This window comes from Rhineura floridana, chromosome 15 (genome assembly GCF_030035675.1).
Source record: "Rhineura floridana isolate rRhiFlo1 chromosome 15, rRhiFlo1.hap2, whole genome shotgun sequence".
Classification (NCBI taxonomy): domain Eukaryota; kingdom Metazoa; phylum Chordata; class Lepidosauria; order Squamata; family Rhineuridae; genus Rhineura; species Rhineura floridana.
In genome coordinates this window covers 14,642,114-14,661,468 of record NC_084494.1, presented here as the reverse complement: position 1 = coordinate 14,661,468, position 19,355 = coordinate 14,642,114, and the positions used below count along the sequence as shown (strand labels likewise).

General features: G+C 42.6%; 1 protein-coding gene and 1 pseudogene across 1 annotated transcript in view; both read right to left on the bottom strand.

Annotated features, from left to right (window-relative positions):
- MAN1C1 (mannosidase alpha class 1C member 1) overlaps positions 1-13,870 on the bottom strand; it is a 276,387-nt gene extending 262,517 nt beyond the window's left edge. The window contains exon 1 of the mRNA XM_061597579.1: positions 13,705-13,870. The gene's annotated coding sequence lies outside the window, so the exon portion shown is untranslated. The remainder of the gene's footprint in view (positions 1-13,704) is intronic.
- Positions 13,871-15,881: 2,011 nt separating this feature from the next.
- Positions 15,882-16,000, bottom strand: LOC133371026 (5S ribosomal RNA; annotated as a pseudogene).
- Between the last annotated feature and the right edge of the window lie 3,355 nt (positions 16,001-19,355).

Here is a 19,355-nt window from a genome sequence, read left to right as displayed (position 1 = left end):
AATTCTAAACACACTTACTAAGGGACTAAGCCCCATAGAACTCAAGAGGACTTACTTCTGTGTAGATATTGGGCTCCTGCTGGGAGGAAGGGCAGGATACAAATTAAATATTAAATAAATAAATATTGTTAGGATTGTGCTGTTGGTAAGACTTTACTAGGAATCCTCTGCAACGATATCCATATCAAAGCAGGGTTTGCAACCCTCTGCCTGGAATGCCTGCCTGCTTTTTAATGTCGCTTCTCCAAACTTCTTTACAGACTCGACCCTTCACTGCAGAGAGAGTTTTGAGAAATGAGTAAGAGTTAAGAAGATTTACTAGTCTTTTGTGCCTACTCTGTGGGCTGCTATAAACTCACTATGACAGCCAGTCCAAATCCAGCAAGTAATAATTGACAGAGAGAAAACACATATGGTTTGTTCTAGCTTTACAGACAGTAGCTTGGGAACAACAGCAAGTGCAGCCACACTTTCCAGTATGTGAATTCTCTTTTACCACTATTGGGCAAGAAACAAACCATCCATGAGTTTCAGGGGGTTGAGCTGAGCACATGGAACTACTGTTGTTGCTTCTATGGACATAAGGGACTGAAATTAAAGGTAAATGAAATGCAAATAGAAAAAGAAAAACAAAAGACAGTGATGATTTCCTAAATGCAATACCATACCAACGACAACAAGATTCCTATAAGTAAGGCAGAAAACTCAGCATCCCACAACCAGTCAGGATTACTAACCAAAACTAAAAAAATCCTGGCAGCCTGTCAGCCAAGGTCACAAATCCCCACGCAGCACAACCTGACATGGGGGCGTCAGTTAATGCAGAATGCTGCAGCACAATTGCTGACATGAGTGAGTGCCTATCAGCACATAATATCTTTGCTCTGAAATCTGCATTGGTTGCTGATTTGCTTCCAGGCCAAGTTCAAGGTGTGCTTTCTATGTTACGGATTTCACGTAGTACTTGTTCTGCTCTTGTAAGAAATCAATCCTTTACTGCGGCAGTACCTACGCTTTGGAACTCCCTGCCTATTTCCATTCGGCAGGCACCTTCACTGTACCCATTTTGCCACCTGCTAAAACCATTTTTATTTAGGCAAGCCTACCCAGGCTTGAAGAGCTATTATGTTTTTTGTCTGTTTTTAACTCATTCTTGGTTTTATTATTTTGAACGTTTTTAAATACCTGCATTTAACTTTTTTGCCAATAGTTTTGTTTAATTCCTTCTATAAATGGCTTTGAAGTTTTTTACAATAAAGCAGTATATAAATGTTGTAAATAAAATATATAAATAAATTTCTGAGTCACTGTGGCCCTTGGGTCTCTGTCCTCTTTTATACTGTGTCAGGCAATTTGGTACCATCTAGCTTGGGGGGGGGGGACCAAGATTCAGTGAAACATTGTATTCATGATGCTAAAATAAAACATTCCATAATCCATTTTTTCTTCATTTTTTCCAATTTTTCAGGACAAAACCAAAAAAGCTTCAGAAAAAACTGGGAAACAACTGTTTCCCCCCCTAACTTTCCTGGTTTTTTCCTGGGCCTTCACATCTCTATTTGCAACTGTTTTATACTTGTTTTATGGTTATTGGATTTTAAATGGCTTTATCTCTTGTTGTGAGCTGCCTTGGTTTCCAACGCTACCTCACAGGGTTGTTGGAAAGACTACACACACACACACACACAGGAGATGTAAGAATACATACACCCGATAAAATAGTTTATTGTCAAAAGCAGTTGGCCATTGCAGAACATTTTTTTTAAAGTATTAGTTTCCTGCCAAATAAAAGCAGTGACACCTAAGCAAGCCCTGCTTGCTTAAAAAAAAAAAAGGATCAGAGGGGGGCAGAAACATTCACAACATAATCCTTTTCTATGTTCATTCAAAAGTCCCATTGATTTTCACCACAATCCTAACCATGTCTACCCAAAAGTAAGTCCTACTGAATTCAATGGGGTTACCTCCCAGGTATGTGGAATTAGCATTGCAGCTTTACTCCCAGAAAAGCTTCATACTGGGAAAGTTTTCAAAACAGGTTATGAATAAGACAAATAAACTGCCATCTTCCAGTAAAATTTAAACTTGTTTGACTCCTTAATTAGCAAAGTATAACAATGAAGCATGTACACTTTTTAAAACTTCTGTTCAAAAATTATTTGGAAGATAAAATGTATAATATGCCATTTTTGCAAGTAATTAAAAAACCATGCATGTACACTTTTATGCCTACCAAGATCCTGCTGTGATCTTCTGTTGTAGTGCAATCCTATGCATGTTTACTCAGAAGCAAGTCCCAATCCTTTACAGAGAAAGTACTCTTTATGCTGCTGAAAACTATATATTTACTGAATTCCTGATGTGAGATAAGCAGGAAAAGGAAACTGAGTTTAGCTATTGCCTGGGGTCAACAAATCTTGTCAATCACAACCCTGACTTCACTTATTGGCTAAAAACCTGAAAGGGCAGGGATTACAGCATCTGATAGTAACAGACGTTGCAAGGGAGGTGGCTGACATTTTGGTTTATATCTTTTGAACCAGACCAGCTAGAAAAGTATTTTTTAAAAATGAAAGCTAAGAGTCCAGAGATTAAGGTGAGTCACCTGGAGACCCAGAGAGAACCCCCAAAAACCGAAGTCTCTGGGTGAAAACCAGACACCTGGCAACCCTAGCACCAATGCATGTTACAAGTAACCTGAACCAGTGGGAGGGGGAGGCGATGGACAGAAAGACAACCTATTCTTCCCTCGCTCATTCCCTATTTAGTACCTACTTGCTCCTTTTTCTTCAGGCTACTTCCTCCCTTCAGTCTCTTAGTTAGAGATGCTTCCTCCAAATGCAAGCCTCATGGCTCTGCTATGGCCACTTGTATATTTACAGTTAAATGCTATTTTATTTCCCAGTAGTAATATGTATTATTATTATTATTTAATTTGTATCCTGCCCTTCCTCCCAGCAGGAGCCCAGGGCAGCAAACAAGGCACCAAAAACACTTTAAAACATCACAAAAACAAATCCTAAAATACATCAAGACAGAACAGCATTAAAAACGTTTTAAAAACTTTTTTAAAGGGTTAAAAACATCATTTAAAGACATATTAAGCAATTCTGACACAGACACAGACTGGGATAGCTCTCAACTTAAAAGGCTTGTTGAAAAAGAAAAGTCTTCAAAAGGCACTGAAAAGATAGCAGAGATGGCGCCTGCCTAATATTCAATCTTATGTTTATTTTTTTCAAACCACCAGTCTCACCACGCACACACCCCTCCAACAACACCCTCAGCTACAGGTTTCCTAAGGAACGGATAAGAAACAAATCTGAATAAAAAGAGATGTCCTGCTTCCACCTCTTAGGAAGGCCTTTTCGCTAGAATAAACCCAACCCTAAACCCAGAACAATTCACTGACTGTTTCCTTCAATATCTGTGATTTGGCCTTAATTGTAATTCTCGGCAAGTCTTCCTGCCAATTTTTTGGCCACTTTAAAGTGGAGGAAGCTGCCCATGCCATCCCTCAGTGCTTTGAAACTAGAGAATGGCTTGGATCCAGTGGTTGATTTAAATATGCCCAATCATCCTCCCACAAGGGAAGAAAGGAGGACTGAAACATATATGCTCAGAAAGACCTCTAGAAACAATGCACATGAATTTGCATAGGTTGGGACCACAGCTATAGGTCAACCGCAGAGCACATGCTTTGCATACAAAGGTTTAATCCCTGCCTTTTTCAGATAAGGATGGGAAATGAGATCCTGGAGAGAGCAGCTGACAGTCTGTGTAGACAATAGCTAAATGGACCAGTGATCTGAGTCGGAGCTCCTCCTGATGACCCATTTATTCAGGATTTACCCCAATTTGTTTGTCTAAACTCTGCGCAGCGGGTGCTTCCAGATGATCTTTTATTTAGCATTCTTCCCAATTTATCTGCAGATTAGATTACATTAGGCTATTTAATGAATGTTCATTCCATTTGGTTTGCAGGGAGTTAGAGACGACACTGCACCAAAGCAACCCACACTAGCCTGTCCATTTCCCTGTCACTTTCCTTCCAGCAAAAAGACTGCTCTTTTAGAGAAGTGGGTTTCTTGTGCAAGACCTCCTAATCAACGACAACTGTACAATCTGATTTTGCCAGTACGTGATTGAATCCACCCCAAAATAGCAACAGTCCAGAAGCACCTCTTTATTGAGCATTCATCCTCGTTTACACATCTAGTTTATCTCACACTTTCCAATGCATTTCCTCATCACTTCCCTAACTGCAAAAAGGCTTGCTTCTTTTTAAAAGCAGATTTGTTGTACTAGGGCAACAGAGCACTTCAAGTCACTTTAGCTGTGCTAACCTAAGTTTATGATATTCACTTGAATCCCTCTTGCAAAACAGTGATGGTCTAAGGGCATCCTCCGTATAAGGCAGCTTCCTGGAGAGATAGACACAGAATGCTTTGGAAACGGGCAGATCTGTGCATGCCTGCACAACCTGCCAGTGCCAGCCATCGTTTTCATCCTCTTGCTACAGAGAAGCTTCCTTTAAACGGCTCAAACTTTCCCTTATGTGAAAACAAGAGGACAGGATCATTTGTCTAGACTTTGGGAAGATGTAAGCCAGGGAACATTCACTTACCCAGACAGCAGCACTGTATACATTAAATTTATAACCCGCCTCATCCCTAAGCCTTGGGGCTGGTAATGATAAAAGATAAAGATTAAAAATAAAGACTCTGCTGTCAGTTTAACCCAGATCCCCTCAAAGCCAGTTCCACTGATGACTCTCTGGCCTTCAAAAGATGAACAATTTCGGGCTTTGCCAAGCCTCCATGGAAAGGAAGCCCCATAATTGGGAGCGAGGAACCACAATTCCCTTGGCTCAGCTATGAGCATCAGTCATAGTGCTGATGAGAGCTCGTGTTATCTTAGGCTTTGTATAAATAATTCTCCTTGTGGAACAGCGATTCTCCTGTTGCTGGTATAGCTTTAACATCGGCAAGCTTAAATGAATGTACCACTGTCTGTAGGGGAGGGAGATTTTCTGGTGGTAAAAAAAGCCTGTTTACCCCAAACTGCAGCTAGTTTTGGTTAGTCCTATACAATGAACACTGATGCACATTGTTGTTGTTTTTAAAATGTATACCTATAGCTGCAGCGGAGAAATTGTGAATATGGTAAGAGCAGAGGGTGGGATATGCAGCAGTGTTCCTGGACATACATCACTGCATAACTGAAAGTGGGTTTATTTATTTATCATTTAGATTTATGCCCCCTTGGACTGTGGAGATCCAAGATAGGTCTGTGCCATGCAGAGGAAAAAAGGGGCAATGCCAGGGGGAAACATTTATTGCCCTCTGGTAGCAAATCAGCTGGACCAGTGCTCCAATCATGGTGGCATGCAGAGAAACATAGGAAACCGCCTTTATACAAAGGCAGACTATTGGTCCATCTCTTGCCAACACTGACTGGCAGCATCTCTTCAGGGTTTCAGACAAGGGGGTCTGAAACAGAACAATCCACAACAGCAAGGATTGCACCTGGGACCTTCTGCATGCAAAGTTTGCGCTCTACCAACAAGCCACAAGCCTCAAGATGTTTAAAGGGAGTACAACTCCCTTTAACTTTCATGCCAGCCCCCTTAGCTAATGCTTTAAGGATGCGGCAAAACAATGAACAAAAGGCTCAAGCATCCTTGTCCCTAAGGGCTTTATGTGTCACTGAGCCTGCTCATCACTCACTGCAGGCCGTGACCTCAGGTGGGGAAAACAGTGAGGTGACAAGAAGGCCAGGCTCTAGACCAGAGGGCTGTGCCCTTAAGGAATTCCATTCCCCAGCAAGAAGGAAGGGCCTGTAGGGATGATCAGGTTTAAGGATTATATAAACAGAACCTGCAACAAGATGTTGCCGTTTATCTCTACTCCCTAACAGACAGTCTCCTACTCAGGGTTGCTAGCCAGCTATGCTCAACAAGGCCAGCGCCAAGCATGACTGGGCTTTTGGACACCAGCCTGCCCTGGGCCAGTGATGCCATAGCCTAGCTCACTAATACAGACAGTGTGGGGCTAATAACCTTGGCCACACATCCCATCCACCCCTCCTGTCCCTGTGAATGATGTGCGCACTGCATACGCATGCCTGCCATCAACCAAGATGGCAGCAGGGGCATTAGACCCTTAAGAAAGCCTCTGCCGCCATCAACCAAGATGGCAGTGGGGGCATCGGCCCCTTAGGGAAGCCCCCATCGCTATCTTGGTTGATGGTAGGCATGCACACATAGCACACGTCATAGCAGGAGAGGTAGGTGAGGTGTGCATGCAGGCTTATTGACGCCCACACTGACTGTATGGGGGATACCTAGGAGTTCCCTCTTCACGATCAGCAGCAGGGTTGGGAACTGACCCAATGGGAGTGCTACCTTCCTACCCTAAGGAGGGGCCCTTCATGGGCCCCTCTGCACTGCAGGGGCCCTGTGGCAGGGCCCAACCTGGCCAGCTTCCGACACCAGCCCTAACACTCACCCTCACTCTCAACCTTGTTAATTCCCTCTATTCCTCACCCCCCTGCCAGGTTTCTGGGGTTGGGGTTGTATTTTTTTTGTACACTCAACAACATTCAATGGCTATTGAACATGCTCATTTCTCACTGGGTTGTTTTTAAGAAAGGGTTTGCCCTCTCAATGTGTTTTTAAAAAAATACTTGTTATATTTCTGCAAATCTTGGGATTTCCCTGAGAATGCTAATGCCTCCCTCTGATTCCACAATGGCCCCATTTTGCCTCCCTTTCTGTGGGCACTCGCCACCTGTACTTGCTATTGTGGGGGGAGAATGATAATGGCACATTTCACAGTTGGCAGTACTCAGAAGTAGTTGCCTTTTCTCTGGGACCTCTACAGAACCTGTCTGTTGACCACCTTTACTATTAAACTCTTGTTCTTCACTTTTTGAGGCGATATACCTTGTCCTGTTGAAAAGCAAGAATATACCCTGATGCCATTGAAAGCCTGTTGATACACCTTGACTTCTCACTGTCTTTTCAGTGCCTATTGAAGACTGAACAAGCCTTGGAAGTGAAGATCTTTATCTTAGCCTATATCTGTATGTTTTTATATACGGAATTGTTTCAGATTGTTTGCATATATGGATTTTTTTTAAAATTTCCATCTGGATTTGTTTTTAATGTTGATGTTTTTACTCTGGAATTGCTTTGAGCTGTTTTATAGGAAGTAATTAAAAATGGCATCGAAAATGATATACAAACTTCTGCCCATCAGTAACCCTAGTTCTTACTAACTTCTCTGGATCACAGCATCCGATGGGATCAGGTCTGGCAAACAGCGGCCCATCATTGTCAAGGCTGGATAGATCCTTTTGCATTGTTTTTCTCTGCATTACAGATGATTTTGGAGGAACCAATGACTGCTGTGCAATTTATTAATGCAGGCACAATACTTTGGCAATGTATCCACTTTTTTCACTGCTCTGATCTTTTGTGCTGCTGTAACCTCTACATTCAGACTTGTTTTTAATATTTGTTGGAGATATAGACAATTCAGCAAACATTGTTTTCAACAAACACATTAAAAATAGATGAAATACATCTTTATTGGTTTTGTTTATTTACTAAGGCTGCAGTCATAAAGGAGAGGGGAGGGGGAACAACCTAACGCTGGACAAGGTAGACAATCTGCCTCCTCCAGGGCCCTGTGGAGTGGAAGCAAGAGTGGAGCATCTCTCTAGTACTCCTAGGAAAACAAGAAATGTCCATATACAGAGTCAGACCGCTGGTCCACCAATCTCAGTATTGTCTACACTGACTGGCAGTGGCTCCCTAGGATTTCAGAGATACCAGGGATTTCACCTAGGCCCTTCTGCATGCAAACCAGATGGTCTGTCACTGATCCACTGTTCTATTCCAGTATATTTGCATTTGATTAAAAAATTTCCCTCTCCTTTTGGGAACGGGAGGAAAATTCACTATGCCAGGCACAGGGCTGAAGTCGTTTCCGTCCTGGCTTGGATGCATTCTGGAGGACTAGAAAGGCTGCGGATCTTTCAGCTTCATGCCTTCTCCTGAACTGTCCTGGCATACCCCCACCCCCTTTTTGGCTTCAGCCATTGTCTGAGCTACAGCATCTGTAGGGTAAAGACCCAGGAAGTTACTACAGCAGGAAGGAGAGGGGATCCAGTATGGGATCTCCCCCTCCAGGGTCTGAGCTTTCTCTTCACTGTTGGAGAAATCTGCTCTATCCTGTGGCCTGCTAGGACACTCTCCAAGGGACCACAGGACTGCAGGGTTATTTGACTTTCAGGAGGAGATGATATTTCTCGCTCCATTTTTTAAGATAGTTACAAAAAGAGAGAGAAACAAACAGCAATAATGAAAACAGTAACAATAATATAATCCCTTTTCATTTGCTAATTTTTGCTTCAAAAATGTAAAGGTATTGGTGACCATGTTCTGTAAAAGACTTTCAATTCAGTGGAGGCTCGTGGCAACCCCACCCACCTGCAAAATTTGAGAAAAGGGAGATAGATTTGATCTGTCCGCCAGAACAGGTTCCCCACCCTTGCTAAAACAGAACAGGACATCCCTGTGGTAGGCTCTCATCTATGGACTGCTCACACAAGAGAAGCCTGCCTTGTGCCTACATTACTGTCCTTTCGGCACCAGGCAACCCCTTTTCTTCTCTCCAAGGCTTTAAAAAAATGTGATTTTAAATTTTCCATTTCTGCTCTCCTTTAATGTGTTTTTTACTCTCTGGTATTTTAAAATTATAGCTTATTGCTCGGTATGGCTTTTAGATCCTTTAAAAATTGTTTTCATGTTTTTTGTGGTTCGGTTAAGCAATTTTAGTTCATTGCAGTATGCAATATATATATTGTATGGCACCCAATAAGTAAATTGTATTGGGCACCTAATAAATTTAGTAAGCAAGTGCATAAATATAATATTTTAGTTATAGATTGACCTATACCCATCTTTCAGAATGCACACCTGCCTGCTCACTTCATGCAACCTCACAACAACCCTCCAAGGCAGTCATTCTCTTTCTACAGCTGAGGAACTGAGGTGGAGAATGAATTGCCTAAGGCTACAGCAATGAAACTGTGTCTGAGCTAGGATTTGAAAAATCAAGTCTCCTCCTGGCAGCCTGCTATCCACTGACAACAATTCAAGGTGAAAAAATATATATTCTGTACTAAACAGAAAAGATAAAAAACAACTTGCATCAGATCAGCTATTTGCCCTATTTTTTATCTAGCACTGCGGTTAGGTTTTCAAAGCTCTAATTACCTGGATATTTTTTTCCGCCTCTTACAAATTCTCATTTTTGCACAGTTCAACGGAGCAGCTTCTGAACAAGGAGGAGGATGAGCCATTTACATTTTTTCCTCAGCAAACCGCAGTCTGAGGGCTTGTTTACTTCATTGCATGGCTTGCTTCACCTTCAGCTCTATTTACACAACCAGAAGCTAAATCCAGGGGTTCAAAGAGTCTAAGGAGAGGAGGAGGAGGTGGCGGGGGAGAGGAGAGTTTCTTGACAGCAAAGTGTTCAGTGATGCCATTGGGACTGGACTTTGGGACAGATGTCCTCTCAGCAGAATGAGCGGGAGGGCCTCCAAACACAAGAGAGATGACTTGCTACTGTTTGAAGTAAACTAAATAACAGACATTGCCATCTGAAGAGCCCCACATAAAATCATTATATCCAGTCTATAAAATTACTTAATAGCAGCACTTAATGTGTTCCTGGCTTGCCTCACTTCCTATCTTGGGGGTAGCTACGTGCAAAAAAACCAGAACAAGAACACACACAATGGTGGTTGGTTGACTAGGGCAAACAGGGCACTGTCCCACCAACCTCAGTCTTGATTCCTCCAAGTCCACCTGCCTTTTTGCTTACAACCAGCCCCAAGGTGTAGCTCTGCCTGTCAGCACTGCCTACCTTCCTCCTCCTCCTCCATGTCAGTGTTGCCTTTGTAAAACTCACCAGTAGAATTGGTGGGTCCCACCTGCCATTGGCCACCCCGCCCTCTGCTGCACCACTCCCAATGGGCACCAGCCACCACTAGGCACATGTTTGCCTCCTAGTGATCAGTTTCTAAAAAAGTGAAATGAAGGGTGGGGTGGGAGGATCTCATTATTGCCTGAAAGCCTAACCTGCAAACCCTGTCCTCTATTTAACCTCAGGGGTCTGGGAATTAATGTTACTCAGTGGAAAAGAAAGCATCATCTGTGCATACACCGAGTTATGTCTGGGTCAAAAGACTCCCTACTGCAACTGAAATCACAGGACACAGGATAAGAACATCAGAAGAGTCCTACTGGATTGAACCAAAAGTCTATCTAGCATCTTGTTTCCCACAATGGCCAACTGGATGCTTTTGGGAACACCACGAAGAGGACACAGAAGTAGGACAGCACAGCCCGTAGCCAGCAAGCCCCTCCTTATTAACTTCACCACTGCCACCAGGTGGATATCTTTATTTTTCTCTGGTTGCCTCTGCTGAACAGCCTAACAGTCTGAACTTTAACTGGTCCAACCTACTCCTTATGTTGGATAGAGTGGTATGGCACTTAGGCCTCAGACTAAATTTTTCAAAAACAAAATAAGCTTTTAGTAAGGTAAGCCGTTTAGTAAGGTAACAAGTCAGATCTTGAGGGGGATAATTAGAAAAACTCCATAATTTAGTTTCAGTAGTTACTCATTAGGAGCAAATTAAAAAAAGATAAACTCATCCATAAAGCTATACCTATCAATTTGCTACCTTCAGTTTAGCTTCTAGGAATCTTTGTGGTCTTTGCCCGATTCCGTTCTGCTACAGTGCCCATTTGTGGTCTAGCACTTTTCACTGTCCCAGCTCTCTTAAAATATTGCAGCCCTTTTCCTCTCTTGCAGCTCTTCACCTCTTAAATCTTCCAATTTCACAACTTTCTAACTCTCCAACTCTTTCAACTACTCTCCCCATTTTCCACCTTGACTTATACAATATTTTCATTTCCCCTCCTAAACTTTTAGCCAATCAGAAAGAGTAGAGGTGTTGTTTCCCCATAATTTCCAACTGACTGAATCTTTGACCTTATTGTGCAAAATTTCATTCGTGAACTTTTGACCCTCCTGTGCATCACTTGCCTCTGAAATTTTGATCCTCTTGTACAGAACTTCCCCATGTACCTTTAACCTTCCTGTGAACTTTTGCCCTTCTTGTGCATGCAAAAAACAATTTTACAACAGCAAAACAAAACAGTGAAAGAGCTGCATTCCTTCATAGAAAGCAATAGCCTTTCCCCACTGTTGCTCCTATGGAAGGAAGGGGCAGGCATTTCCTTACTTACTTTATTAAGAAAACCCAGTTTCTACTTAAATAGTTTTCCTGAACCTGTGTTGCCATCACCACTTTATATTACTTATACCCTTTGAACCCTTAACTTACCAATAGCCCTGCTAACTGTGGGGTATAGGCATGGTACAAAGCCAGTCAGATATAGTTACTATATTTTAACACAGATATTAATGTTTATTACAAGACCATGTCCTGCACAAGGTTAGGTGGTCACTTTAATATAGTTCCATCTCTTTAAATGGGTACACATTTTGCTAACTTGTTAGTGTCACTTTAAATACCAATCGCTTCTTTTATTCTTTTATAGAATAGCTTCTTTTACACTACTATTACTAAAGCAAAACAGCTCTGAGGTAGCAGTTGGTTACCCTATTAAAACTCTTTTGCTATATTCTAATCTAATCTAACCTAATCACTGTCTTACAAAGCAGCTACTTTACTCCCAACTTAAGAATGGAGAACGGAACATCAGTGGACAGCAAAAGAGGTTTAAAGATGTTCTTAAAGCGAATCTAAAAAAATGTAACATAAGCATCAAGAACTGGGAAGCCTTGGCCCATGAGCGTCCCAATTGGAGGTCGGCCATTATCAAAGGTGCTATGGACTTTGAGGAAGCACGAGTACAGGGCGAAAGGGACAAACGAGCTAAGCGGAAGGCACGTCAAACAAATCCTCATCGCGACCATCTTCCATCTGGAAACCTATGTCCTCACTGTGGGAGGCTGTGTGGATCCAGAATTGGCCTCCACAGTCACTTACTATTAAAGACCTTATCTTGGAAGACAATCTTACTCGGCCACGAGAGATCGCCAGTGAAATGAATGAATGAATACGCTAGATTGCCCTTTTATTGGTTCCACCTCAGCTAAGCCTCATCAACTCTATAACTGAGGATGTTTGTTGAAGCCTCTGTTTCAACCCCTACAGACCTATTGAAGTACGGGTCTGTTTTTGTCCTGGAATTTTCTTCTAGCTCTCCTACCAGACACCAGAGCCTAGCATGCCAAACTACTGTTCCCTTATTGCTGAAGGGAGGCTCTCCCCTCATCACTTTGCCCTAAGCCAAGTGATTTAGCCACCCCAGCAAGTATTTGACCACCAAGACACTCTGCCTTCCTCTCAGGTCTTCCTTCTTCCTCAATCCTTTTTCCTCTGCTTTCTTCTGGCTGTCTTCCACAAACACCAAGCACCAACCAACACAGACTCTCCAACCAACTAACTCGGACTCTCTTGAACTTGGACTGACCAGGAGCCCCAGCCAATCATGCTTGTCTAACTAACAATTCTAAACCTGAATCCACCAATCAGAATACATGCATTTTCTATCCTTTTGCAGACTGAGAATTCTAACTTAAAGCTGCCAGTTAAGGTCCCCCAGTATCACTTCAACCAACTTTTACCTGACCAGACAGAAGACTTGCCCCATCAAACACATTACAATGTACAATATAATAATAATGACAGGAGATATTACAACATCCATTAAAACACAGTTTAAATGCACAGGATTTCTTCATAGTCCCTAGTAATTGGAATTCAGAGGCATACTACAAAATTTATTGTAAAAATGATACAGCAACTTGTAGATGGCTGCATGCATTGTCTTATCCCCTTTTAAGATATATAAGCTACATTTTGCAGTAGCAGATTCCATTCTTTAGCTACGAACCTACCTGGACCCTGAAACTGGTATCTGAGGCCCTTTCCTGTGTACTACCTCTGAGGGAGATCTGGAAGGTGGCAATGACAGAACAGGCCTTCTCTATGGTAGCCCTCCCTCTCCATTTATGGAATGCTTTTCCTAGGAAAGCCTACCTAGTATCAACTCTGCCATCATTTAGGCACCAAGCATAGATGTTTCTATTTTCTCAGGCATTTGATAGCATCAATTACATGACTATACTGTTAAATATGTTTTAATAATGTTGATGCAATTTCATTAATTTTACTTTTATTGTAAATCACTTCAGGACATTTTAGTAGGAAGCAATGTCCAAATTTAATCAACCTAAACCTATGCAAAGTGGGAAGCAGTACTTCTTTTTTTCTGTCCTGAAAGAGTTTAATTGGGTCACCCTGGCTTCTAGTATTACAAGAAAGAGGAAATGCATCCACACCATGCATAGCTTAATAAACCTTTCACACACAGACCTAGGATCAGCACATCTGGGACAAACTACAAGGACTGACAACCACAGAGGAAGGATGTTCCATAATATCTGTAAGGCTGACCCAGAGAGAGCAGCAAATGGCATCTTCACCTCCAAGTTGAGATACCTATACGACCCAAGACTAAACTATCATGTTCTTGGGGGTACTCTCAGGGGCTAAGTCCCAGAAATATCAGCCTTTCATCAAAGTACTTACCAGCAGAGGATAGCAGCAAGTCCAAACAAGCCAGGATCAAACACAGAGAATCCATATAAGTCAAAACATGACCCAGAAGTAAGATCAAGAAACAGACCAAGGTCAGTATCACAGGATATTCCACAAGACCAACTAACTAAAGCCACCAACAAGGAACCAGAGACCAGTACTGCTTCTAACAACAAGAAGGCTCAAGAAGGAGGTCTTTTGTACTCTGACCTAAACCACAGCTGCTGGCAATGAAAGAATAGCAGGGATTGCTTCCTCATGAGTAAACCCACTAGTAAACCCACGAGTAGACCACTGATTCTGGGTCCATAGACACGTATTATGCCATTGCTCCTTGGCCTGGATCCAAACCTTCTGTGCTCTCAAGGATTGGGGGATGGCTCTACTTCCTGTTCTGACATTTCCAGAGGTTCTTCCTCAGGTATCAACCGAAAGGGCACCTCAAGGAGATCCTCAGCATTGGACTCAAGGTTCTCAACCTGCAAGGTATCTTTTGTCCTCTGAGGACTCAGGATCTGGCACCAGGTCAGGACTACGGATGACACAGCCAAGTTATTTTGGCCCTTCAGGTGGAAAATCCCACAAGCACCTCTCCCCCTCCCTGGCAATAAAAATACAACAACAATAACTTAATGCACTATCCATTTGTTGCCCTTTCATGACACTTCAGATCACTTGCCTGAGGCAGCCATCCCACTCTGGCTAATGGCAGGGCTGGCCTTCAAGCTGGGAGGAGAATAACTGAAGGTGCTGGTGGTTCCTTTCCCCTCCTGCCTTGGAGTGGTGGTACCAGAAACATGGCCCCAAGGAATGTGTGAAGTGAGCAAGGTGTGTGTTTTATAAAAGAGATTATTTACTTATTTACTGCCTTCCACACACACGTCTCAAGGCAATGTACAAGGTGTAGTCTTTCTGCAAATGAAGCACTTGTGGTCTCCTCACATATTCCAGATCTGAGATGTGTTGTTTTTATTGCTCTTGTTGTGTTGCTTGGTTGGTTATTTATACATATATACATATAGACAGACAGATAGATATATCCTGCCCTTCCTCCCAGAAGCAGCCCAGGGCAGCAAACAAATGACAAAACATTAAAAAAAAACTATAAAATGTATTAAAAACAATCCATCTGTAAATTAAAATTTTAAAACAATCTTAAAAACAATTCCAAAACAGAGGTGGACTGGGATAAAGTCTCTACTTAAAGACTTACTGAAAGAGGAAGATCTTCAGCAGGCACCAAAAAGATAACAGAGATAAAATTTACGGGGTGGGAATTCTAAAGGGTAGGTGCCACAACCCTAAACAGCTGATTCCTGTGTTGTGTGGAATGGACCTCCTGATGAGAAGGTATCTGTAGGAGGCCCTCGCCTGCAGACTGCAGTGATCAATTGAGTTTGTAAGGGGTGAAACAATATTTTAGGTATCCTGGACCCAAGCTGTATAGGGCTTTATACAACAAAGCCAACACCTTGAACTTAGCCCAGTAGCTAATGGATAGCCAGTGCAATTATTTCAGCAGCAGGGTAACATGTTCATGATGTCCTGTCCCAGTGAGCAGTTGTACCTCTGCATTTTGTACCAGCTGCAGTTGCGAGACCAGCCTTGAGGGCAGCCTCATATAGAGCACATTGCGGTAATCCAGTCTGGAGGTTACCAGTGCATGGACAACAGTGGGCAAGCTATCCTGTCCAGAAACAGCTGCAGTTTTATCAGCTGAAGCTGGTAAAAGGAACTCCTAGCCACTGTGGTCACCTGGGCCTCTAATGATAAAGATGGACCCGGACTATGAACCTGCTCTTTTGGATGGAGTACTCCATCCAAAGTAGGCAATTGACCAATTGTCCAGCATGGTGATTTGTATACCACATCATATTTCAAAGAAATCTCTGAGCAGTTGACAACATCCTTAAAATATCACAAATAAAAGTCAAATACAGTTTAAAAAAAACCCTATTTTAGAGTAGCACAGAACAGTTAAATAAGGGATCCTCTTATACATCTGTATCAACTAGAACAACTAACATGTGGGGAACCATAATAACTGCTTTGTTGTTGTTATATGCCTTCAAGTTGATTATGACGACCCTATGAATCTTTTTGGATATATTCATAGGGTTTTCATGGTAAGAGGTATTCAGAGGTGGTTTACCATTGCCTTCCTCTAAGCCACCCGGCACCCGGTATTCCCAGGCGGTCTCCCATCCACATACTGACCAGGCCTGACCCTGTTTAGTTTCCAAGATCAGATGAGATCAGGCGTGTTCAGGGTAGTATGGTTGTAGGCTACTAACTGCTAGAAGATCCAAAATACAGAAAAGCAACAACCCCTGCCCACCAAGTATGCAAGCATTTATACTTGTTCTCTCCCCAACTTAAGCTCACATTGGAAGGTAAAACAAAATGACACACTCCCCCCCCCATAGAGCTTCCTGCTCTCACTACAGAGCATCCACATCTCCCCACACACACACTTGGAAAGGGGGAGAAATTCAATGCAGTTCACATTTAAAGCAGAATCTACCAAATTTGCATTTTCCGTAACAACATGAGAACTGAAACCCAGCCATCCTTTGAAATTCAGACTTATCTGAATTTTGCAGTTCTCCATCCCATGTTTACAAATATGCAGCTGTTAAGGGAAAATCTGGATGAAAATGATTATATTAATGAAAACATACAAAAATGCATTATATTAGGAGAAAGTGCTTGCAAACATATGTACATTAGTCAAACCTATATGCATGTGTTTATTAGGATAAATCCCACAAAAATATCTTGAAGAATTTTCATGAGGATTCTTTTTTTTTTTACAGATTGCTGACGAAATGTGGAGAATTAAAATTGGAAAAATGAGGAAAGGACAGAACTAAAATGAACAGATTCTTCCATCCCTACCCCTCCGAGAGACAACCACTAAAGGAGTAGTGTCCTAGATGTAACTCAAAAGAGTGATCTGTAGTGGATTGATTTGAAAAAAGTTCCAGGATACAAGAAAAGGAGGTGGCAACCCTCTGTTTTATGCCACTCTTCCTGTGTCTGGGAAATTGTCAGGTGACAAGCAGCTTTAAGCCGATCGTGATGTTTGCTCCCAGTTGGACTTAACCAGTTTTTGCCAGATTTTAAAACTGGATATTTTTTCTGTATGATTTTTTAATATATTACCGGGCCACGCTTTTGGGATGAGCTGGTGGTGGTGGTGGTGGTGGAGGCAAATAGATCAATAAAGAAAGGAGTTGCAGAGGGCTAAGCAGAAAGAGAATCTGAATTCCGGAGTTTCAAACCAGAAACTTGAAAAAGGTCACATCTAAAGTGAAAGATCAATTTGTTCCATGGCATCGTCATCAGTTATTCATGAGGCTAGGCGGCAGCCACTTAGTATTCATAATTTGAGACATTTCCTTAGACTGGAACAGCCTATTTAAATAGTAAAATTAACTTTTGGGGAATATTCTGCACAGGTAATGGCACACATGAAATAGCACAGCATCTTTCTAAACTTCTGCCTGCTCAGTATTCAACACCCATTTCCAGAGACAGCGAAGAGTCTTCACACTTCACATTTACGTTCCATTTCTTCGGAGATAAAGTGGTTTTTAAAAACCACAACTATTTGCCTATATATGTCCCCTTGGGTTCCTTTTGGGAGAAAGGATATAAATTTGATGATGATGATATCCTAAAACTAATAATTTCTTGCTTTCCCTTCTGTTATGTGGCTTAACAACTATGAGGAAATGAGGGCTGGGAAGAGAGAAAAACTTGCTCCAAAATATGTTGACCATTTGAATTGTGACAGTTGACAGGGCTCTGTATACTCAGATGACCAGACACGATGGTGGTTGATAGGCATTTCATTTTATGTGTCCATCCCATTCACTTATAAAAGATTATTGGAAGTCATAAGATACTCTCTGGGTGGGTGAGTATGCATGTATCTTGAACTAGAGCCAGAGTGAGGAAAGTTTTTCAGCCCAAGGGCCACATTCCCTTCTGGGGGCCACATGCCAGTGGCCGGTGCAGCCAGAGGCAAAAGTGGGCAGAGCATGACATGTCTTATCTTTGTGCAGAAGGCTACAATTCAAACATTCCTCCCTATCCTCCATCTAGGCAAGCAATAAGCATTCTCCAAGTTCAAGCACACATTCCAGCCAGACACAACACCAAAGGCGAGTGGAAAGCAGGGCTGTTGAGAGATACAGCTTGGGAAGAGTCCCAAGGGCCAGACTGGGAGGCCTGGAGGGCCAGATTTGGCTCTCGGCCTGAGGTTGCAGGCTTTGCCAGCACCACCACTGTGCCCACTGCAAGCCTGGAAGGCTGAGGCTTGTGTCTGGAGGGCACCATCTAGATTGCTGTACCAGGCAGCCTGGCCACACCCAGTCAGCTGACTTCAACGTCCCATCCCACCCTACCAGGTCCTACCAAGCCCTGTTCTCAGAGGCTACCCCTAAGTCTGAGCAACTTGTCGTACCCCCTTGAGCTTGGCTTGAACATGATGTCTGGCTTGTTTTGAGACTGAGTGTGGTGCATGAGGGGATTTTTTTGGGTGGTGGATGTGTAGGTAGGATCTTAACACTTTCCTGTCCAGCAGAGACCTTTCCTAAAAATCACTCTCCCGTGTGGTAATTAGGCTTTTCGAAAGCTTCCACTGATAAAAATGGATTTTTTAAAAAAACCTAATTGATCCGGGGGGGGGAGGGCAATGAAGAAGCCCTGTGGCCTGTCTCCAGCCCTCATTTAATGCTGGTTCTCCTGGCCCTGGATTGCTGATGTTTAACTTAACTTATGCCTGTTTGAGAATGCACCCTGCTTATGGTTCAGTTGGGTCAACAGCCAGTTCCCCGCCCCCCCCATGATCTGACCTCCTTCCACCTGGACCCTTGGCAGGGATGGGGGAGAAATTTAATGAAGTTCACATTTAAAGCCAAATCTACCAAATTTGCACTTTCCAAAACAATATGAGAACTGAAACACAGCCATCTTTCAAAATACACACTTCTCCAAATTTTGTGATGCAGTTTTCCAGCCAATATTTACAAAATTGCATATATTAGGGGAAAGTGCATATAAAAATGAATAGATTAGTGAAAATACCATACGAAAATGCATGATGTTAGGAGAAATCACTTGCAAAAGTGTGGACATCAGTGAAAACCGTATGCAAAAATCAGTTTATTAGGTGAAATTTGCACCAAAATGCTAAAGAAGCCAGGACACAGAAAACAAGTTGGTAATTTTTACATACTCAGGGGGCTCCTTAGGTAAGCAGAAGTGTGTTACCTTGTAAATGAAAAGAGAAAAAAGCTGGAAACAAAACAAAAGGATAGCTTGTGAGCTTCCAAAAGCTATGGAATGTTTAAGACAGTCAAACTGCAGAATACTGAGAAAGAAAGGGGGAGGTGTGTGTGTGTAGGGATTGGCCTTCTATAAACCTAAGCGTTTATAATAAATATGCTAGACTAAGGGTTCTGCCCCTGCACACTTCACATGCCAACCCCATCCCCTGTGTGGGTCACCAAAGCTTCCCCTTTCCCCTCACAGGTCAGCAAAGCTCCTCCTTCACCCCCTGCGTGGGTCACTGAAGCTCTCCCTTCTCCCCCCCCACATCACTGAAGGTCCCCTCTTTCCTCCCACAGAGTGCC